This window comes from Arvicanthis niloticus, chromosome 7 (genome assembly GCF_011762505.2).
Source record: "Arvicanthis niloticus isolate mArvNil1 chromosome 7, mArvNil1.pat.X, whole genome shotgun sequence".
NCBI classification, from domain to species: Eukaryota; Metazoa; Chordata; class Mammalia; order Rodentia; family Muridae; genus Arvicanthis; species Arvicanthis niloticus.
In genome coordinates this window covers 28,786,529-28,811,088 of record NC_047664.1, presented here as the reverse complement: position 1 = coordinate 28,811,088, position 24,560 = coordinate 28,786,529, and the positions used below count along the sequence as shown (strand labels likewise).

At 37.3% G+C, this 24,560-nt stretch overlaps 1 pseudogene; it reads left to right on the top strand.

Moving 5' to 3' along the window:
- The first annotated feature begins 10,729 nt into the window (after positions 1-10,729).
- LOC117713067 (polycomb group RING finger protein 1 pseudogene) lies at positions 10,730-11,520 on the top strand (annotated as a pseudogene).
- The last annotated feature ends 13,040 nt before the right edge of the window (positions 11,521-24,560 follow it).

Genomic DNA, 24,560 nt, shown 5'->3' with positions numbered 1-24,560 from the left:
CTATCTTGTACCTCACTGGTACAATTAGGAATAACTATGCTGTAATTGCATTTCGAGAGAAAAGTTTTATTTTAACAGGAAGGGTGAAGCTAAGTGATGAAAGAAAGAAGAGAGAGAAAGAGAGGAGGGGCATGGAGGCAGATGTTCACATGTCTCCACCAGTCAAAGATAGTTTATAAATCTAGGTTGGGTATTGGGTTACACTTCTGATTGAGCATTACCAAACTTATAAAGCCTTTGATTAACATTTAAAAAAATGTATAAAAGCAAAAAGGAAAAGGGGGCATGGGATAAGGGTTTTCTAGGGAGGGGAAATGGGGAAAGGGGATGGCATCTGAAATGTAAATAAAATATAAAAAAATAAATAAAAAAGAAAAAAAAGCAAGTGCCCATATGTGTTTGGATTTATGTCTGAGTCTTCAACTTGATTCTGTAGATCCACATATTTGTTTTTATGCCTATACCATGAAGTTTTTAATTTTAAAGCTCTGCAATAATACTTGAAATCAGGGCTGGTGATGCTTCCCGCAGTCTTTTATTGTTCAGGATTATTTTAGTTATCCTGGATGCTTTGTTTTACTATATGAAGTTGAGAATTGTCCTTTAAAGTTCTGTAAAGAACTATCTTGGAATTTTGAAGGGGATTACTTTGAATCTGTAGATTGTTTTCGGTAGGATGTTTATCCTACTGATGTATGATCAGGGGAGGTCTTCCCATCTCCCGATAGCTTCAATTTCTTTCTTCAAAGACTTAAAGTTTAATCGTATAAATCTTTCACTTGCTTTGTTAGAGTTACCTAAGATACTTTATATTATTTGAGGCTATTGTGGAAAGTGTTGTTTTCATAATTTATTTCTGTTTGTCATTTGTATATAGGAGATCTACTTTTTCTCTCCTCCTTTTCCTCTTCTTTCTCATTGTTGTTTAGTAAATCTTGTAGCAGTTACATTGTTGAAAGTATCAGCTGTAGGAGTTCCCTGGTGGAAATTTTAAGGTCACTCATGTATATTGTCATATCATATGCTAATAACAATATTTTAATGTATTCATTTCTAACTTGTATACCTTCTATGTCCTTCAGTTGTCTTACTGTTCTATTTGGAACTGAAAGTACTATATTAAATAGGTATGGAGAGAGTTAACAACCTTTTCTCATCCCTGATTTTACTGAAATTGTTTTGAGGTTCTTTCAGTTTAATTTGGTGTTATCTATGGGCTTGTTGTAAATTACCTTTATTATGTTTAGGTATATCAATTGTATCTCTAATCTGAATTGATCTTTTAAAAAATGTGTTCTTGTATTCAGTTTGTCTTTTTTTTTTTTTTTTTTTTTTTTTTTTTTTTTTTTTGCAGCCTCTATGTGTTTTGGCTATCAAGGTAACTGTGACCTCATAAAATGAATTGGTCAATGTTCCTTCTGTTTCTTTTTTCTGGAATAAATTGAGGACTATTCACATTAACTCTTCTTTGAAAATTTGGTAGAATTCTGCTCTAAAACCTACTGGCTCTAGGAGTTTTTGTTTGAGAGATGTTTGATGACTTCTTTTATTACAGTAGGTATTATAGGTATATTTACCTGCTCTTGATTTAACTTTGGTAAGTGGTACTTAATGAAAAAAATATCCGTTTCTTATAGATTTTTCTATTTGGTGGAATTTGGGTTTTTAAGGTATGGTCTTATGATTCTCTAGATTTCCTAGGTGTTTGTTGTTATGCCCCCAGTTTCATTTGTTTTGGTAAAAAGCATATTCTCTCTCTATTTTTTAGTTAGTTTGGATACAGATTTGTCTTATCTTATTGATTTTCTTGAAAAAACAACTCTGTTTTATTGATTCTTTGTATTATTCTCTTTGTTTCTATTTTATTGATTTTGGGATTCACTTTGATTATTTCTTGCCACCTAATCCTTTTAGGTGTGCTAACTACTTTTTGTACTAGAACTTTCAGGTGTGCTATTAAGTTGCTAGTATGAAATCTCTCCACTTTTTAAAAATGTAGGCACATAGTACTATGAACTTTTCTTTTAGTAAGGCTTTCATTGTGTCTTATAAGTTTGGATATGATGTGTACTCATTTTCATTGATGTCTCAGAAGTTTTTAATTTCTTCCTTATTTCTGTCTTGACCCATTTTTCATTCTATAAAAAATTGTCTAGTCTCTATGAGTTTGTAAGCTTTCTCTTATTTCTGCTGTTGTTGATATCCAGATTTAATCTATGGTGCTCTGATGGGTTCCAGAAACTTATTTTAATTTTCTTATATCTGTTGAGACTTGCTTTGTATGTGAGTGTGGTAAATATTGGGAGAAATTCATGAGGTGCTGAGAAGAAGGTATATTCTTTTGTGTTTGGGTGAAATGTTCTGTAAATATCTATTAGATCCATTTGGTATATCATATCTGTGAGTGTCAGTATTTCCTTATTTAGTGTTTGTCTGGATGACCTGTCCATTGGTGATAATGTGATATTTATGTCTCCCACTATCTGTGTGTGAGGGTTGATATGTAGTTTAAGGTATAGTAGTGTTTTTTTTTTTAAATAAACTTAAATACCTTTGTGTTTGAGGTATAGATGTTAATAATTGAAATTTCATGTTGATGGATTTCCCTTTGATGAATAGGAAGTAACCTTCTCCATGTCTTTTGATTAGTTTTTATTTAAAGTTTATTTTGTTGGATATTAAATGGCTACACCAGCTTGCTTCTCAGGCCCATTTACTTGAAAATTCTTTTTCTAATCCTTTACTCAAAGATAATATCTATTCTTGATCTTAAGGTATATTTCTTGGATGCAAGATAAATATAGATCCTGTTTCCCATCCATTTTATTAGTTTGTGTCATTTTATTGGGAAATTGAGACCATCTATTTATATTGAGAGACATCAATGACCAATGATTGTTGATTTGCTGTTATGTTGTTGGTGGTGATGTTGTGAGATTATTTAATTTCTGCTTTCTTAGGGATAGTTAGCTTCCTTAAATTGGAGTTTCCCTTCTAGCACTTTCTGTAGGTCTCAATTTATAGACAAATATTGTTCAAATGTGGCTTTATTATGGAATTTGTATTTTTCTCCACAATTACTTATGATTTATTATTATTGTGGTTATCGACAATTTTGCTGGGTATAGCATTCTTGGTTGGCATTTGTCTCAGATTCTGCAGCACATTTTTAAAGGTTTTTGTGGCTTTTGGAGTTTCATTTGAGAAATGAGATATAATACAAGTAGTTCTGTCTTCATATGTTACTTGTTCATCTTCTTTTGGAGTTTTACAAGTTTTTAATATTCTTCCTTTGTTCTGTATGTTTAGTGTTCTGATTATTATGTGGTAAGGGGACTTTCTTTTCTGTCTCAGTCTATTTGGTGTTCTACATGGTTCTTGTACCTTTGTAGGCATCTCTTTTTTAGGTTAGAATGAAATTTTTTCTATGATTTTGTTGGGTAGGTATTCTGTTCCTGAGTTTCTGTTTCCTCTCTTGATTTTTGGAGAGTGTTATGGCTTTGTGTTGCCTGTTTTCCTGGCCTGCTCATATGGTGTGTTCACAAAAAAAATCCCTGCTGGTGTTGAAGCTTGGGGTCCTAGGATGACTTGGAAGGAGAGAGGAGGGAGGAGAAAGTCTTTGTGATCCTTTGGGGATAAGGTCAGAGACGAAAGGGATATCACAACAAATTTCCTAAAACAGGACTAGGAATAAGACCAGGGAGTGTGTGAATCTCATGAATAGTGGAAAGGTGTGGGTCTGTCTGAAGTCTACTTGTTGTCTTGGAAGAAGTGGCCCTTGGGTTGGGTGCCTGGTGGAGTTGGGGTCTGGAACAAAGCAAAAAATTGAGGGAGGCAGGTTAGGAGAGGATGCTTTATAGGATCTACATACAGTAGGTGTGGGCAGAGATGAGGGAAAGCTGGAGATGGAGTTCTGTTGCTTAACTTAAGATAAGACTGAGGGATTGAGTCTGGGAAAACATGAAGGAGCAGAAGGTCTGCAGGCAGCCTATTTGCTTTTCTAGCAGGCATGGCTTGTTGTTTAGAAGTGGGGGCACCTGCTATAGTTGGGGGCTATGATACAGCAATGTGGCAGTAGATTGGGAGGTTAAGAGGAGATAGTCTTTGGAATTCACAGGAGATGTAAGCAATAGGGAGAGAAGGCTGTAGCTGGTGTCCTGTTGCAGCACTAGGGATGAGAATGAGGGGTCATATCTAAGGACACAGAGAGCAAGAGTGAGAGCAAGAGACGCAGGGGAAAGTTTTGGTTTTCTGGCAGGCATGGGCTGTCAAGATTTTAAAATAGTTTTTAAAAAAAAGTTGCTTAAAGAAATAAAGAAATAAAAATGTGAATATTAGAAAAGCAAAAATGAGACCATAGATAGCCAATATTCTTCATTTGACAACTTCAAACCTTTGTGCATGTGTGTTTCTGTGTATGTGTACATGTGTGTATGTTTGTATATCTGTATATCTTTGTGTTTGTGTGCATGTGTACTTGCAGGTGCATGCAACTGTTCTCTGACTTCTATGAGCATATCCCCATGAACACCAATGTTAGTTGAAACGATTTTACACAAAAGATATATTTATGTTGTTGAGCTCCGAAAGTGATACCAGGAAGGGAAAGTCTCAGATGCAATATTTTTCTTTGACTTTCTCTTCAACCCCTCAATGCCCACATAAGCCATAGAAGCTGGAATTCCTGCTCCCCCATCAGATCATAAAACAGTAAAGCCTCTATTCTACAGAAATAACAAGAAAACCTAAAGCATGACTCTTATTTCCTTCAGCTTTCTGTGTGAGAGTAGGCAATAAAGTAAACAAGAATGTTATTCTTCATAGTTCTACACAAACCCAAGAAGAAATAGCACAGTGGAGAGGCCACTTGCTTCCCTGTTGTTGGATCACCAGGTTGCTGTTCAGTCCTGTTTCACATGGCTGCCCGTGCTTCAGCAAAGCATAAAGACAGGGAGTTCTTCCTTGTTCTTTGAAATCATCATACTGAGGGATACAATTCACAGTGTAACTCTAAACATATAAATTTGTTATGCCATTTTTATGTTGTCTTTTGAAATAGGGCTACTGTCTTCTACCTGTGTTAATGGAAACAAGGAGGTCCCTGTCTCACCCCTAGTTTTGCATTATACCACACTGCAGAGAATCAGCTATTTAACCTCATGATCACAAGGGTAACTTACTTGTGGCTCCCAGATAACACTTGATCCAAGACAATATTCTACTGTATCAGCCTGGGAAAGGTTGAAGATTGAAATCAATTTTTTTTAACTTGACGCTGATATATGTCAATTTTGTAATATCATAAAATGATTATGTTATAAGTTGATCCATAGTTAAAATGGAATGATCAATACATAAAATATATGAGTAAATTTGGTATTTTAGTTGTTTTATTTCAATAATATTACATTATTTTAATTAACCCACAAATAAAACCATTAATAATGAAATAATATTAAATAATAAAAAGTTCATTTAATTATGAGACATTCTTTTTAAATTATGCTTAAATCTAAACTGAGATTTTCAATGTTAGTTCATCTTGGAGCTTTGCTGGTAAAATTCTCCTCGGGATTCTGCAAAGCTAGCTGAAAGAAATTGTTAAACTATGACATAGGTGGAATCAATTCTTCCTAGGCTCAATGACCTGCTCATTCTTTTATAATAACAATGAATTAAATGAGCCCTTGGTCTGTGAAGGCTGGATGCTCCAGTGTGGGGAATTCGAGGGTGGGGAAGTGAGAGTGGGTGGGTGGGGGTACATCCTCATAGAAGCAGGAGGAGGGGGCATGGGATGGGAATTTCTGAGTGTTGGGGGAAATGGGGAAAGGGGATAACATCTGAAATATAAGTAAAATATCCAATAAAAAAGTGTTTGCATATTTGTTATATACTATAAATCACAGTAAAAGAGAATTCCATGGAGTTAAGGATGGCCAATGTAGATCTCTGTGGAGCAATGAGATCTGCTTGATTCTATACAGTGCTAGTTAGATACATATTGGACATTTGTGAAATGTGGCTGGTGGCATGAGATAACTGACTTTGACTTTCATCTAGCATTAGGTAGTAGAAGTTTCGATAGAAACATGCAGACATGTTATTGGGGTAAAACATTCTAGAACGTTGATAGAGTGAGGTGAGAGACATTGGCTATTCAAAGTGTTAGATTTTCTACCATATCAGAAAGCACTTTTATGTCAGCAGGGAAAGAGTCTTGAATTCATTTTCACCATAGTGCAACAGTGCTCTGTATTATAGGTTTTTATGGCACATTTGTCAAACATTCTGTGAGAGTCACATATTGAAGGCAGAGAACAGGGCATCTGTGCCAGCTTCTCATAGGCTTAAGCAGGCTCAACACACTGCCCTAGGAATCTCCAGACACCATCATTCCTCCTTGATGATACTGTCCTGCAGATTTCAAGCTTGGCTGTCACTCAGCTTCCGTTGGCCCCAATTTTCTGTTCATCTGGCCCAGGCACTTCCCATCTCAGCCAGTGCATTTGGGCACAGGGTGGGTGGCATACTGTTGCTGAAGACAGATGGCCCTTCCACAGAATTTATGCTCTGTTTAAAAATAATGCTTCCTAATGCTTAGCAATTTTCAAAATAACTTTATCTGAAAAATTATATTTTTCCTAAATGTCTCAAAGAGGCTGCAGACTTGACCTCATCTAAATGCTACTAAAATTAAAAAGTTTTAGGCTTAGAAGGGCAGTGTAATATTCATTGCTGTGCCCCATATTTTTCATTTTGTTGATGAGGGAATAGAACTTTAACCTTGCCTCTACCTCTGTAATTAGCTTAAAACATGAAACTAGAATTCAGGTCTTCTTTGTCCCTAATTTGTTTGTATTTCAAAATGCATGGCTTTACAGTGTTTCATCAGGAATGCACATCATGGTTTGTACAATGTTTTGATGTGAGAGACATGAGACTTTATTTACCGTTTTCATTTTCTCTTTAGTCTTCATTCTATTCCAATGCCTCCTGAGTAGACAAACCCATTTCTGATGAGAGATTTAACCTAAGGAACTCACTTTACCGCATTCAAATAAGCCCTTTAAAATCCTGCACTTTAAGCTTTTATTCTAGATTCCATTGTGAGGTGATAATGAGTTGCTGAAAACTAATTATGTCATCAGACAAAGCTGTCTGGTCCACCATCTGCTGAGTCTGGAGAGGGATGGTCCCTGGTTGAACTGAGAACTGGGACTAAAAATAGCTACCTTTTCTTGTTCCTTGCCCTGCTCTTGTCATGGGCATGATGGAGCAGAAATTACATAAAACTCATTTGTAGCTAGCCACATATGAGGCCATAGGTCTTTTTTCTAGGTGTTAGATCTTACACACATATGGATTATCACTACAATCACGGTGGTTTCTACCAATTTTTCTTCCAGTTTCAAATCTGTTCGCTAATTTAATACCCTGTTACATAATGCAGGGGGAGTGTGCTAGATTAAGAGTCCAAGCTTCTTACTCACATGAACAAGTTGTCAAGACCCTAAAATGGTCATTAACCGTATGACGTATACTCAGATTTGGAATATATTCTGGGATCAATTCTAAAGGTAACCTTGATGTAATTTTAACAGGGACTCAAATGATTCTTTCCTTTAAACTAGGTAGCTATTTTGTTGTTGTTCAGCATCCTGACTATTTTTTTTTTTTTTTTTTTTGCTGATGTAAAGATCTAAACTTAATAATAAAATTTGTACTCCCAGATTACTAAAATATCAACAATGATGGATTTTATATTCTTAGCATTCTCCAATTAGTCAAGATTGACCTAATAGAGGCAAGGCCTCACTTTTTAATGAGTGTGCCTTTGGTATTTTACCTTTCAAGGTTCCCGGGGGGGAAATGCTTGAGCTTTGAACATCTTAGATTATGATATGAGAAGTCTGTATAAAGGACTCTTTTCCAAATTAGTCTGACTACTGATTTGATTATGACTCAGATCTCAAAAATCAGTTTCCTTCTGAAAAATCAGCCAACACACACTATAGTATAAACCAAACTGAAAATGAGAACAATTCAAATTTCTACATTTCTGGTTGGTTACAAAGCAGAACTTTGTCATGTCCGTAATAATACTAATACATAATGGGGCTTTTGGTACTAAACTAAGATGATGCTTCACCAGTAATTATTGTTTTGCAAGAAAGAGACACTTTTAATTTCTTAGGTTATATTCTGAAATTGTTTAGATTTTATTTATACATGTTTGTGGGGGTATGCCTGATCATGTGTAGGTATTGCATGTGCATGTGTGAGTGTATGCATGTGTATATGTGGATGTATGCATGCACATGTGTGAGGGTATGTGTCTACATGTATGTAGGCAATAGTACAGCTTCAAGTATTAGTCCTCAGGAACCATACACTTACAAAATCGATTATTAGTTTTATTGATACTATTGTATGTATGAGTGGATGGTGTGTATATGGGAACACATGCTGTGCTGTGTGCATGTCATGGTGCAATTACTGAGGTCAGAAGATAACTTTGTGGAATCAATTATCTCCTTATAACTTTATGTACATTTTGGGGATTAAAATCAGGTCACCAGGCTTGTGTGACAAGTCAATTTACCCATTGAATCATCTTGTGAATCTCTTCTACCTCTTCCTTCTTCCATTTTTTGGGGGATAAGGTCTCCTGAGAATCTCATCAAATACAAGACAGCCTAAGTTGGCTGGCCACTCAACCTCAGAGATGAGCTTGTCTCTGCCTTCCTAGTGCTGGGGTTAAAAACTTGCATCATTACACGATTTTCTTAAAGGTTTTTTCTCTTATCTTTTGATATTATAATATAATCAAATTATTTCCCCCTTCCCTTCATATCTTTGACTGTACCCCCTCCTCTTTCTCTAGATATTTCATATCATATGAATATATGTATGTATATATATATATATGTATATATATATACACACACATATATGTGTGTGTGTATTTCAAATCAACAAAATCAGAAATGTACAGAGGATAATTACAAGAGACACCAAGAATGTTAAGAATATTTTAAAAGAATAATTTAAATACTCATTTTTCATTAGTTTGGAAAGCATAAAAGATATGGATGAATTTCTAAGTCAGCTAAAGTAGCAAAATTAAACCACAGAAGTCATCAACCTAACCAAACTCATGGCAAATGAGGACATTTAAAATAATATAAAACCTTCAAACTTAAAAAGTCCAGGACTAGATGGATTCACAGCAAAATTTCACCAGATTCTCCACTCAAATTGGGTTTTCTATCCCCTCATTTGACATAAATCACAAAGTAAATCTGTGGCCCAGCATCACTAGTATTTCCAAATTCCACATTGCTTGAGCATAAACCAGGGTAGCACTGAACAGGAAAATGCATGGAAACTAGTCAACCAACAAATCAGATACACGAACAAAGCTGACTTACCCAGAGTAATACTGGGAATGTACCAACTTGGTCCTGAGCAGCTGAGGTTTTAATTGAGGTTCAGGAACCTCAGATGTCCCCATTTCTATGTGTATTATTTTAAATGTGAGTACAGAGTAGAACTGACTCTATCTTTGCAAAGTTGACCCAACAGCTTTCTACTGACAGAAGTAATGAAAGAAGATAGAAGCATCATGCTTCTGCTAGTTGGTATGATCAGGTCACTTGCTGATATTTTCCATGTTGCTCTTGAGTTTTTTTACACATCTGCCATACCTCCTGGCCTTTAGGCTATGTACTCTTAGAAATCTATTTATATTGATAATCTTGACTTTAGGGAGGTACTTGTAAATTATTTTTTGGTTACCAAAACACCTCCTAGGAGCTTGATAGCAATGTAGAACCCCCAACTCTGACAGTAGATATGGCCTTTGAATTAGACCATACATATTGTCAGGTTCTGTTCATCCTATTTGGGCCATGTGGGTATTTGTGTCTTTGCCTTTGTGTTTTGATCTTAACCAACCCCACCTTAATATCTTAACCTGAACCCATCAAAGCTACACTCAGATGGTTATCTGTTGATACAGCCTTTGCCACATGACAGACATCTCAGCGGCTCCTCCTCTTGACTAGAGACACTAGCATGTTAGTTTTAATTAAGTGTAAAGTTTCTTTCCTTTAACAGTTTATACGTTTCCTAATGGGAATAATTCAGTTCTGATATATTTTGTTGTCTTTGAATGTTCCAAGTGCACCGCTTTTCTGTATAACTTTAGATATTAAACTAATGAATGTATGAATATGGTATGAAACAACTGAAATTTGGGCCTTGCATTTGAATGGTTGCTGGGCTCTGGTTTTGAGATAGTTAACGATCACATTGTAAATATTGAAAAAGGACAAAAGCTCTAACGTGTTATTTTTCTACCTTGGTAAATTGGGAGGTGAACAGCAACACCACTGGGATTAAGGAGTAAAATTTAGATAGTGTGCAAAGCACTGACAGGATTGCTTGACAAGCATCTCTACATCTCTACATTTCCTTATCTTAAGGAAAGAAAACAAAAGACACAGAGACCTTGGTTACTTCACTGTGCGGCAATTGTAGAACCGTGTCAGTACCCTGTAATTATTCTCCCCACCAAGCTGCTCAGAAAAGAGAATTTGAAGTAATTTTAACAATAAGAATACCTCTAGAGATTTTTTGAGGAATAGTTTCAGTCTACAGAGGTTAAAACAAAACAAAGAAATTAACAGAATATTGTTGCAAAAGAAAAATAAAATAGGCGATCGCGATGAGGCTTCGAAACCAGCTCCAGTCAGTGTACAAGATGGACCTACTACGGAACGAAGAGGAAGGAGGTCCGGGTGAAGATCAAAGACCTGAATGAACACATCGTTTGCTGCCTATGCGCAGGCTACTTCGTGGATGCCACCACTATCACAGTGTCTCAACACCTTCTGTAAAAGCTGTATCGTGAAGTACCTGCAAACCAGCAAGTACTGCCCCATGTGCAACGTCAAGATCCACGAGACACAGCCGCTGCTCAATCTCAAACTGGATCGGGTCATGCAGGACATCGTGTATAAACTAGTACCAGGCTTGCAAGACAGTGAAGAGAAACAGATTCGGGAATTCTATCAGTCCCAATGCTTGGACAGAGTCTGTCAACCCAGTGGTGAAGAGCCAGCCCTGAGCAACCTTGGACTCCCTTTCAGCAGTTTTGACCACTCCAAAGCTCACTATTATCGATATGATGAACAGCTGAGCCTGTGCCTGGAGCGGCTGAGTTCTGGCAAAGACAAGAATAAAAATGTCCTTCAGAACAAGTATGTTAGATGTTCTGTTAGAGCTGAGGTCCGCCATCTCCGAAGGGTTCTGTGTCACCGACTAATGCTAAATCCACGACATGTACGGCTCCTTTTTGACAATGAGGTTCTCCCTGATCACGTGACAATGAAGCAGCTATGGCTGTCCCGCTGGTTCGGCAAGCCATCTCCTTTGCTTCTACAATACAGTGTGAAAGAGAAGAGGAGGCCAGGCTTGCTTCCAGCCCCTCTCACCCCTCCCCAGATATTTATGTGAAATTAACTGTGGCTTTATTTTTTGAAATAAATGCTTTTAAAAAGAAAAAAAAAAGAAAGAAGAAAGAAAGAAAGAAAGAAAGAAAGAAAGAAAGAAAGAAAAGAAAAGAAAAGAAAAGAAAAATAAAATAATGATCCTGGGTCTTTTTGCTTGCAGTCACCAAATTGAGTACTAGGTAGAACCCAGCGTCCTGGGATTCAAGAACCCTTAAGGTAAATGATTTATACCACAGCAAGGGGAATCCAGGATTTTTTTTTTTTTTTTTTTTTTTTGTCCAAACAGAGAAGATGATCTGAAGTTTCTTTTTTTCTAAAGATTTCTTATTGTCATTTAAATTTTTATTAGTTATTTGAAAATTTTATAAAATTCATTTTGATCATATTTATCTCCTTTCTCATTTTTAGATCTCTTTCCCTCTCTTTCCACATAACTTTGTGACTCTCCCCTCTTTTTTAAACGCGTTATGTCTAACTAATATAGACTCGAGTCTCCATATTGGGAGAGTAATTCAATTAGTATCTCTAATATAAAACACAAATATATGTGATATAATGACATATACATGTAGTGCAATAGATAATGTTTATTTGATAAACAGAATCCATAAAACTATGTCTTATAATGATGATATTAAGCCCTGAAGGCATAACAGTTGAATTCAACTCATGGGATGCTGTTTTATTTTTCCATCTCTATCAACTGGAAATAGTTCTTGTTTTCTTTTATTGTTCCTTTATCTGATGTGATTCCTGTGCACTTGACCCTGTTTCAGTGCTCATACTGGGGAATGACTTATTAATAATTCAGAATGGATTATAAAAGAAGTACATCACCCTACCCACCTAGCTTCATTGTCAGGAAGGACTGGATACCAAGGAGATGGCCAGAAACGAATGAAAAGGGAGTGTACCACAAACTCTAACTCCTCTGTAGATTGTTTTGGGGACCTTTGACATGATATGACATTTGAAAACTTCCCCTGAAGTGTCTTATTTACTATTATTTTTTTTTTTTTTGGAGTAAAGGTCATAAACACTGCTTTTCTAAGCTGGCCAAAATGATTCTAAAGCATAATCAGAGTTGAGAATCTGTTGGACAGATAATCTAAGTATTCAGTGAAATTTAGCAGGATTGTAGCAATTCTAGGTAATTACTACAGGAAGCTAGGTAATAGAATGCATGTAAAAATGAGAAGACATGGGCTTTCTGCAGGAAAGGATCGTAGCATGCTAGCATGTGATGGGACAGGCATTCAAATTACCCTGCATTATGAAGATGGCAATGGAAATACATTTTGTCACTGTGGGCAGTGTGCTGGCTGCTATGTCACCTTGTAACCATACATATTTTCTTTCTTATTTGTATAGTCACTAGAGGAAAGCTCCATGGTTATTTACTTGTATATTTACAAGGAAAAACTGACCCTAAGTAAACATGAGTTTGGGTTTAACTTAAAATTATTTTAACACGCATATCTTTTGATATGGAATGGAAGAACACCCAAGGCCCCCACTGAAATGATAACATGTGTTCCATGGGAAGAAAGTATAATACTGCATGCATTATGGTGTTAGTTAAACACATGGTGCCTGCATTGGAACATTGTTCCTAAATAGAGCATAGAGTGTCACAAAGCTGCCTGGTATTCTTGGTAGAAGTAGCTGGAGCAGAATAAGGGGGAGTAGATCTTAGTAACTCTATCAAGGTAAAGCCCCATTTTGCAACTATGGGAAACAAGAGATTCACAGCTCAGGAGCATTAGTTTACACAGCTGCTAATAAGTGTTCACTTCCAGTTGGTGTTGATGTTTTCTATGTGCCACATGCCACTTTATGAGTTTTGACTCAGTCCTTGTAAAGTGCTATGAGAAATGGATGGACCATTATCTCTATTTTATTGTCAATGAAATGGACAGAACCCAGTTAAGCAACTTGCCCAGGTTATGAATCCATAAGCACTGGAATGTGTATCCAGGTAGTCTCTGTCTTCTTGCTGGCCCATGGGGTTGTGCAGTTGTATCATAAGATGATTCGGTCAGAATTGAGAGCAAGATCTGGCCAGTGTCAAATAGGGCCCTGTGAGATTGTTACTATTGGGTAGACTGGTTATTATTGAAGATGATGCCCTCTTCACAAGCCTGGGAAGCTTGAAGGTGGAGTTCAGAATTTTCTGGGCCTCAGCATATGAAATCCTTTTCTTCCCTTTGCAGCCATGGTGCTAGAAAGTTTTTGCAGAAGCACAGAAGATTTTAAATACAGAAAAATTACATAAACCGTTCAAGTAACAGAGTTTCTTGCTTTTCCTATTTCTCTCCTGCTCATGACTCCTACAGTTTCCTTCTAATTCACACTCTGCAGATGGCACATCAACAGAGTCACACCCTGCAAGGGCTGATGTTCAGCTCATTCCTTTTAGGACACTTACTTTATCTTGCCTTTCTTTCACACTACACTATGTGCATACACCCAAACACACACATTTTTCTTGTATCCACCTTTAGGTTTAATGTATAGTCGAGTTCAAGTATTCATTTTTGAAACTTTTTTTTTTTTTTTTACTGCAGAACACATAGGGACTAGGAATTTATGATGCTAGCAGGAAACCTTTTAGCTACTAACAGCGACCTATCATTTGGGTTGCATAAGGTGTACATCACACAAGGTTTCTTCCCTTATCTCCTGAAGTGGCCACTCTGGCTAATTTTGGAGTTGATAATCTCTTTTCTTGGTGAATATAGTGTATCTCAGGCATGGCTGTAAGGTAACAGCTTCTGTGAACTTATAGATTAATGAAAAGAAATGTTTTACAGAGCCAGAGATATGAACCTTCCTGATAATATTTAGCTTAAAGGTTCTAAGAATGAAACTTGGGGAGATCATAAAAAACACTTCGAGAAATCAAATTGGAAGGTCCATGCTTCTTCACTGTTCCTTCAGAAATCCCTGGGAGAATATTTTAGAAGAAGCTAGGATGTTTCATCCTAATTCAGGCATGGGGTAACACTATCACATTTTATTTATGAGCCAGGTGTAAACTACAGGTGATATCTACAGTGTTTTCCTAGAGCTTGAGTTTTTAAGTCTTTATCTGTAGCCCATACTGTATACCACTCTAGTGGTGGCTGACTGAGTATAGCATTGTCATCAGATCTATTCTAGTAAAATCATAAGATAGCCACCAGGAACCACCAGAAGACTGTGGGAGAGACTACACTGGCAAGCTACGAAAGAAGTCATAGTTGAGAACACTCGGTCCAAGTCTTTTCATGTGTATGAAATTCTACAGATGTTTATGAATGAATTAGAAGGATTTGGCATTATTTCATATATGTTCTAGTCTTCCATCTTGCTCAGAGGCTTTCTATAACAGTAGAATGCAAGAGAATCAGTGGTCTCTGCCAGTATGACTGTTCTTTTGTTCTAAGGCTGCCTCTTTTAGGATGAAGTTCTTGGGTGTCTAAGTACATGTTTGCCAGTTTGACTAAGCCAAGTGACACATAGCTATGGGTTGTTGTTAAAGCTTGGCAGATAACCTTTATGTCTGTTTCCAGGGAACCACTAACAGAGCAAAGCTCATGCCAAGGAAGACAGATCGTTCTAGGTTTGTTTATGAGCTTCAGGGAGAGTGGAAAAAATGTTGCCAGCCAAGCTTCCTTGAGCCAGTTGAAGTGAAACCAGGGTTTTTCCACTTACCAAGATAATTATGGCACAAAAGATTCATGTAGTTTAGGTCTGGCTTTATAAAATATGACAAATGACAGTATTGGCTAATTCTGCCTAAAAGAGGCTTTTGGTTCATAGTGGGTTGTTCTGTTGTTTCTGGGTAACAGAGGTAAAAGCTAAAACAAAGCTCAGAAAAGCAGATGCACAATGCTTTACAGCCTGTGTTTTGTATAATTCTTGCTCCTACACCATGGTGTCACTCATGATACCCATGCTTAACTAGGATGAAATGTAGAGGAAGCTACTTGATTCTGCATTTATTACCAGATAGTTCCTCTTTTTTTCTAAGTATTGCTTCAGGTGAGCTCTGAAGATTTTCCCCACGATATGATGCTGTCTTATCTTCATGGGATGGGGCCACAAAGGCTACCCTTGTTTCCTGAGAAACTGTAAATTGGATCATGCACAGCAAAGGCATACAGGAAAAGGGGTGAGAACTAAGCTTTGTGTTCTACTGCCAAATCCAAGTTTCATAAACAAAATAGAGACCAGTCCATTATCTCTTGTACACTATTCATGATGCTAGCAGGAAAATAACTTTCAGCCACCATGAACTATTACAGACAGAAAACTCACAGGTAATCTTTTAAAAACATATAAGTGTATTTATTGGTTCCAGAACTTGATCATAAATTTCAAACTAGTAAAGGCTGGCTACTTGTGGGGAATTGTCATTGTACCTTAGCATATAAACACCAAAGGGATGACTCAGTTCTAGTGTTCAGCACTCCACAATGCTTTTAAAAGGCTATTACTTTGTATGATAAGTGGCAAACTTGAGGGTGAAATGTCAAAAGGTCTCAGAAAAGCCTTGAATCAAATGCTAGTAATAAAGCAAAGACAGAGATTGAAGCGCTTGCTATGTGGTCATGGGGGATCTCTAACCAAAAGGAAAATGTTATGTTGTCTACACTTAAGCTAAAAATAGCAAATGTCAGTAAATATGAAACAGAGAAATGGAAATGTGTACATATAACAGGGAAAACCTAAGGCTGGATGCCACTCCAGGGCAGCAAAGCATTTCTTTAGGAATCCAGGAGCACAAGTGGTGAAGCTTGCCCTTTGGAGTTAATGAACTCTTAATAGGCAAGTCTATGAATAGCCCGGAGGGCTTGTGGTTTACGGGGAGCACCTTCATCTCTTTTGCTTCAGTCATTCAGGTTCAGTCACATTTGTATTTTTCTGAAGTCTCAATAGACATGCTAGCATCAAGTGGTTTTCATTAAAATTGGGAACAAGAGAAACAGACAGTTGTCTACACTTTCAGGCATGTCTCCCTCCCTTCCCTGCATGCCTCTCCCTCCCTCACCTTTTCATCCTCTTCTAATGCCAGCAGTGACATGCAAGGCAAGTTGGAAGAACAGAGAATCAGGGAAGAAAGAAAGGTCAGAGAGAACTTGGCCTGGAACTTTGAGAGTAATTCCTTCTGAAAATTAGTATAAAATTATTTCATAAGGAAATTAAGTGATATATCCATTTACTGTTTCCAATCTTCCCTTGTCAAATAGCTATGTGTTTGTGGGAGGAGCTAAGGTGGGAGGAGTAAGGAGAGGAAGAGGAGAAGGAAGAGGAGCTAGGGGAGAGGGGAGAGAGAGAGAGAGAGAGAGAGAGAGAGAGAGAGAGAGAGAGAGTCAGTCTGAGAAAGAGGAACATGGAAGCGGATGTGTGCCTGTCTCTAGCAGTCAACAGTAGTTGGTATATCTAGGTTGGGTATTGGGTTACACCTCTGATTGTATGGGCATCTTGTTATTGAGCATTACCAAACATATAAAGCCTTTGGATAATCTAAGCATTAGAATCTCATTTGTACTGAGCTCACATTGATGGCAGGATGGTCTGGGCTCAGCCATGCATTGTGGAGACAGCATGGGAGATTGGCAGAGCCATCTCCGATGCTGGCATCTCATGGGTGGCAAGGCTGGTGTCTCTCACCATCTAAGCGGACAGCCTGAGCTGAGCAGCGGTGGTACAGCCACAGCTGCTCCTGGCTGCAGGCCTAGGCTAGTTGGGAACATGATGGCTGATTAAAAAAAAAGCCAGATAGAATGCCACCATTTTAAATATCTTTTGCTATATGTGTTTTCCTTGGAAAAGGTTTCAAGGTAGTGTAGATATAATCCATGGAAACATTGAGGGCTTTCCAATGTCTTGAGGGAAAGAGCAAAATTTTAAGGCTCTGGAATTATTCTATGAGGAGAACACAGCTGACCTGACTGGTGAATTCTCTAAACATGAAGAATATTCTTTTTCCACCAGGGAGCCCCAGAAGGATGTTTCTTATTGTCTTGATTCTCCTCTTATAAGCCAACAGTTTATTAGATGAAGCCATATCTTTGGTACCAATATAGGAGAATTTGTCTTTCCTCTTCCACTGTAGTATAGCTTACTTTATCATTGTTTTCAAACTAATCTTTGTAGGTGAATTTAGGAAATGAACCCCATGTGTCCATCCATCGATTGTTTTTTTGGCTAGTTGTTGCTGAGCAGAATTCTTGGTTCTCCAAGCAAGATAAGAGTGGGGACACTAGTATATGTAGTTTTTCTAAATTTCATCCATTACAGTTTCTCTTCTAGAGGTTGGGACAACCTGTTGGTGCTGGTGGGAGCTGAGGCTGTAGAAACTCAGGACTTAAAGATGGGAGGTTCTTATAAGCAAGAGTGAGTAGTAATGGGTAATGAAGGCATCAACACTGAGAATAGAATGGAGACACCATTTGAAAAAGCATTAGTTTGTTTCACAGAAAAGAAAGCAATTTTGAAAGTTGAAGAAATTCCATATTAGATTCAAGCCACGATTCTGAGGTAGTGAAATATAAGAGTTTCATAGTGGTGGTTACCAGATGTCTGAAGAATTACTGGGAGCCATTTTGAAAAGTTATTCTATCCATAATTACCCATGTCTTAGTTAATTTTCTATTGAAGTGAAAATATAGCATGACCAAGGCAACTTATACAAGGAAGTGATTATTGGTGCTTATACTGTCAGAGGGTGAGGCCCTGACAATCATGGTGAGAGCATGGCAGCAGGCATGCAGGCATGATACTTGAGAAGTAGCTGAGAGCTTACATCTGATCCACAAGCACAGGCTTGGCAGAGAATGCTGACTGGAATGGATCTAAAACTTCTAAGCCCACTATAGTGACACACTTCCTCCATTAAGTTCCATGCTTCCCAAAGAGTTCCACCAACTGAGAATAAAGGGTCCAGGTTAGTTGACTCTGTTGGTCTTCCTGTAGAGTTATTATTGCCTTTGGGGCCCTCAATATTTTCTTCTATTTTTCCATAAAAGTCCCCAAGCTCCATGCATTGTTTGGCTGTGAATATCAGTATCTGTCTGAGTTAGGTGCTGGGTGGAGTTTTTCAGAGGACAGCATGATCCTGTCTGCCAGCATAACAGGGTATCATTAATAGTGTTAGGGATTGGTGCTTGTCCATGAGATGGGTGTCAAGAAGGCCCAGTTAAGGGCCATTCTCTCAGTCTCTTCTTTTTTTGTTTTTGTTATTATTATTATTATTATTATTATTATTATTATTATTATTATTATTTTATCTTTTTCTACAGTCCAGTCATTATCCCCCTCCTGGTCTACCCTTTGACTGTTTTTTATCCCATACCTCCTCCGTTTATCTACAAGAGGATATCCCCAGCCCCCAACCCTCATCCCACTCCTTGGGGCCTCAAGTCTCTCATTGGTTGTTAAGTGCATCTTACTTACCACTGCCAGACCAGCAGTACTCTGTTGTATAGGTATCAGTGGTCTCATATCAGCTGCTGTATGCTGCCTGGTTGGTGGCTCAGTGTTTAAGAGATCTCAGGGTCTAGCATAGTTGAGACTGCTGGTCTTTGTATGAGATCTCCCTCCTACTCAGCTTCTTCTAGATTTTCCCTAATTCAACCACAAGGGTTGACATCTTTTGCCCATTGGTTGGGTCTACATCTGCATCTGACTCTTTCAGCTGTTTGTTGGGTCTCTTGGAGGGCAGTCTCACTAGGCTTCTCTCTGTAAGGTCACCATAGCATCAGTAATAGTGTCAGGCCTTGGAGCCTCCCGTTGAGCTGGATCCCATTTTGAGTCTGTTACTGGGCCTCCTTTCCCTCAGGCTCTCCTCCATTTTTGTTCCTGCAGACCTTTTAGACAGGAACAATTCTGGGTCAGAGTTTTTGGCTGTGGGATGGCAACCCCATCCCTCTACTTGATGCCCTGTCTTTCTACTGGAGGTGGACTCTAGAAGTTCCCTCTCCCCACTGTAGGGCATTTCACCTAATATTCCTCCATTTGAGTCCCAAGAGTATCTCACCTCTTAGGTCTCTAGTACATTCTATAGCATCCCTTCCTCCCCTTCCCCTGGCCTCCTATCTCCCAAGGTTGTTTCTATTATTTCTGCTGGCCCTCAGGGCTTCAGTTCTGTTTTCCTCACACCCAAATACCTGATCATGTTTCCCCTTTTCACCTCTCTGTCCCCTCTCCCTTTTTCCATCCCTTTGAGATTGCTTTCTTTTCTCTTTCAAGTGGGATTGAGGCATCCTTACTTGGGTCCTTTGGCTTGTTAACCTTCTTGAATTCTGGGATTGTATCCTGGGTATTTTGTATATTTTTGGCTAATATCCCCTTATTAGTGAGCATATACCATGCATGTCATTTTAAGTCTGAGTTACTTCACTCAGGATGACATTTTCTAGTTCCATCCATATGTCTGCAAAACTCATGATGAACTCGTTGTTAATAGCCAAATAGTATTCCATTGTGTAAACGAATCACATTTTCTGTAACTGTTTTTCCATTGTGGGTCATCTGGGTTGTTTCCAGCTTCTGGCTATCACAAATACGGCCACTATGAACATAGTGGAACATGTGCCCCTGTGGCACCTTGGGGTATCTTTTGGGGTATATAACCAAGCATAGTATAGCTAGTTCTTCAGGTAGATCTATTTCCAATTTCCTGAGGAAACTCGGATTGATTTCCAGAGTGGTTGTAGCAGTTTGCAATCCCACTAGCAGTGGAAGAGTGTTCCTCTTTCTCTACATCCTTGCCAACATGTGCTGTCACCTGAGCTTTTTATCTTAACCATTCTGATTGGTATAAGGTAGAATATCAGGGTCATTTTGATTTGTACATTTCCCTGATCACTAAGGACTTTGGGCATTTCTTTAAGTGCTTTCCAGCCATTCGAGATTACTCTGTTGTGACTTTTCTGTTTAGTTCTATACTGCAGTTTTTGATTGGGTTGCTTGGTTTTTTTTTTTTTGGTGGTTAGCTTCTTGAGTTCTTTATATATTTTTGATATTAGCCCTCTATTAAATATGGGGTTAGTGAAGATAGTGAAGATATTTTCCCTATCTGTAAGTTGTCAATGGGTTCTATTGACTATGTCCTTTGCCATACAGAAGCTTTTCAGTTTCGTGAGGTCTCATTTATCAATTCTTGATCTTAGAACCTGAGCCGTTGGTGTTCTGTTTAGAAAATTCCCCCTGTGCCAATGAGTTCAGATTTCTTTCCCAAATTGTCTTCTACTAGATTCTGTGTATCTGGTTTTATTTTGAGGTCCTTGATCCACTTGGACTTGAGCTTTGTGCAAGGCGACAAACATGCATCTATTTTCATTTTTCTATGTATAGACTGCTAGTTAGACCAGCACCATTTATTGAAGATACTTTCTCTTTTTCAATGTATATATTTGGCCTCTTTGTCAAAGATAGTGTTCATAAGTTTGTGGTTTTATTTCTTCAATTTTATTTCCTTGATCAACCTGTCTGTCTCTGTACTAACCCAAGCAGTTTTATCATTATTGCTCTGTAGAATAGCTTGAGGTCAGGGATGATGATTCCTCCAGAAGTTCTTTTATTGTTAAGAATTTTTATTTTGAGATTTTTTGTTTTTCTACATGAAATTGAGAATTGTTCTTTTCATGTCTTAGAAGAATTGTGTTGAAGTTTTGATGGGGATTGTGTTGAATCTGTAGATTGCTTTTGGTAGGATGACCATTTTTACTATGTTAATTCTACCAATATATGAGCATGGAAGATAGTTCCATTTTCTGAGGTCTTCTATTTCTTTCTTGAGAAAATTGTAGTTATTGTCATACAGATCTTTCGCCTTTTTTGGCTAGAGTTATCCCATGATATTTTATATTACTGGTTACTATTGATAAGGGTGTTGTTTCCCTAATTTCTTTTTTAGACTGTTTATCGTTTGTATAAAGGAAGGCTACTGATTTATTTGAGCTAATTTTATATCCAGCCACTTTGATGAAGCTGTTTATCAGCAGTAGAAGTTCTCTGGTAGAAGTTTTGGGATTGCGTATATATAATATATCATCTGCAAATGGTGATACCTTAACTTCTTTGCTAATTTGCATTTCCTTGATCTCCTTTTGTTGTCTTATTGCTTTAGCTAGAACTCTGAATACTATATTGAATAGATATGGGGAGAGTGGGAATTAGTGTCTTATTTCTGATTTTAATGGAATTTCTTCAAGTATCTCTCCATTTAGTTTGATATTGGCTGTTGGTTTGCTGTATATTGCTTTTGTTATGTTTAGGTATGAGCCTTGAATTCCTTATCTCTCCAATACTTTTAACAAGAAGGGGTTTTGGATTTTGTCAAATGCTTTTTCAGCATCTAGTGAGATGATGATATGATTTTTTTCTTTGAGTTTGTTTATATAGTGGATTACATTAATGTATTTTTGTATATTGAGCCAACATTACATCTGTGGGATGAAGCCTACTTGCTCATGGTGAATGATGGTTTTGATGTGTTATTGGATTTTGTTTGTGAGAATTTTATTGAGTATTTTGCATCAATATTTATAAGCAATATTGGCCTGAAGTTCTCTTTTTTGTTGAGTCTTTGTGTGGTATTAGTATCAGAGGAATTGTGGCTTCACAGAATGAATTAGGCTGTCTTCCTTCTGTTTCTATTTTATGGAATAGTTTGATGAGTGTTAATATTAGCTCTTTTTTGATAACTCGTAGAATTCTGCTCTAAAGCTGTGTGGCCCTGGGTTTTTATTGGTTGGGAGCATTTTAATGATTTCTTCCATTTCCTTAGGGGATATGGGTGTGTTTAGATAGTTTACCTGCACTTGATTTAACTTAGGTACATAGTATCTGCCTAGAAAATCATTTATTTAATCTAGATTTTCCAGTTTTGTTAAACACAGGCTTTTATAGTAGGATATGATGACTTTTTTAAAAAATTTCTTCAGTTTCTGTTGTTATGTCTCCCTTTGCATTGCTTATTTTTAAAAATTTGGATACTGTTTTTGGGCCTTTTAGTTAGTCTGGCTAGGGGCTTATCTATCTTGTTAATTTTCTCAAATAACCAGCTTTTGGTCTTGTTGATTCTTTGTATTATTCTATTTGTTTCTATTTGGTTGCTTTTTGGCCATGTGTTTGACTATTTCCTTCAGTCTACTCCTCTTGCATTTGTTTGCTTCTCTTTGTTCTAGAGCTGTCAGATGTGCTGTTAAATTGCTAGTGTAGGATCTCTTCAATTTCTTTACCAGGACACTTAGTGCTATAAATTTTCTTCTTAGCCTTGATTTCATTGTATTCCATAAATTTGGGTGTGTGGTGTCATTATTTTCACTGAATTCCAGGAAGTTTTAAGTTTCTTTATTTCTTCCATGATCAAGTTATCTTTGAGTAGAAAGTTGTTCAGTTCCCATGGATATGTGGATTTTCTGTTGTTTTTGTTGTTATTGAAGACCAGCCTTAGGCCATGGTGATCTGATAGGATGCATGGGATTATTTCAATCTTCTTATAAAAGTTGAGGCTACTTTTGTGACCCATTATAGAGTCAGTTTTGGAGAAGGTACTATGAGGTGCTGAGAAGAAAGTGTATTCTTTTTTAAGGATGAAATGTTCTGTAGATATCTGTTAAATTCATCTAGCTCATAACCTCTATTAGTTTCATCATACTTCTGTTAGTTTCTGTTTCAACAACCTGTTCATTAGTGAGAGTGGGGTGTTGAAGTCTCCCACTATTGTTGTATGGGGTTCAATGTACATTTTGAGCTTTAGTAAAATTTCTTTTATGAATATGGATGCTCTTGCATTTGGGGCATAGATGCTCAGAATTGAAATTTTCTCTTGGTACATTTTTCCTTTGATGAGTTCTTTCCCATCTTGCTTGATAACTTTTGGGTGAAAGTCTATTTTATTGGCTATTAGATTGGCAACTCCAGCTTTCTTTGGTGAGAACTATTTGCTTGAAAGTCTTTTTTTCTAGCCTTTTACTCTGAGGTAGTGTCTGTCTTTGTTATTTAGATGTGTTTTCTTGTATGCAGCAAAATTCTGGATCTTGTTTGTGTATCTAGTCTGTTAGGTTCTGTTCTTTCATAGGTGAGTTGAGTCCATTAATATTGAGAGATATTAAAGATAGATAATTGTTAGTTCCTGTTATGTTTATTGTTATAGGTGGCATTATGTGCATGTGATTCTCTCTTTTTGGCTTTGTTGTGAGATGAATACTATCTTGTCTTTTTTGGGGGGGGTGTTTTTATTCTTTTGTGTTGTAGTTTTCTTCCTAGAAATCTCTGTAGGGCTGGATTGGTAGCTAGATATTGTTTGAATTTGGTTTTGTTCTGGAATATTTTTGTTTCTCCATCTATGTTGATTGATAGTTTTGCTGGGTATAGTAGCCTGTGGTGGCATTTGTATTCTCTTAGGGTCTGCATGACCTCTGCCAGGCTCTTCTGGCTTTTAGTGTCTCTGTTGAGAAGTCTGGTGTAATTATGATATGTCTGCCTTCATATGTTACTTGGCCTTTTCCCTTTACATCTTTTAATATTTTTTCTTTGTTCTGTGCATTTGGTGTTTGTGATGAGAGGATTTTCTTTTCTGGTCCAATCCATTTGGTGTTCTATAGGCTTCTTGTACATTTATGGCCATCTCTTTCTTTATTTTAGGGAAGTTTTCTTCTATGATTTTGTGGAAGATGTTCACTGGTCCTTTAAGTTGGAAATCTTCAATCTCATCTATACCTATTATTCTTAGATTTAGTCTTTTCATTGTGTCCTGGATTTCCTGGATGTTTTAGGTTAGACACTTTTTGCATTTTTCAGTTTTGACTGTTGGTTTTCCATGGTATCTTCTCTTTTCTTCTATCTCTTGTATTATGTTGGTGATGCTTACATCTGTAATTCCTGACCTCTTTCCTAGGTTTTTCTTTTCAAGAGTTACCTCCATTTGTATTTTCTTTGCTGTTTCCTCTTCCACTTTTAGGTCTTGGATCATTTTGTTTAATTCCTTTACCTATTTGATTGTGTTTTCCTATATTTCTTGAAGGGATTCATGTTTTTCTTTTTTAA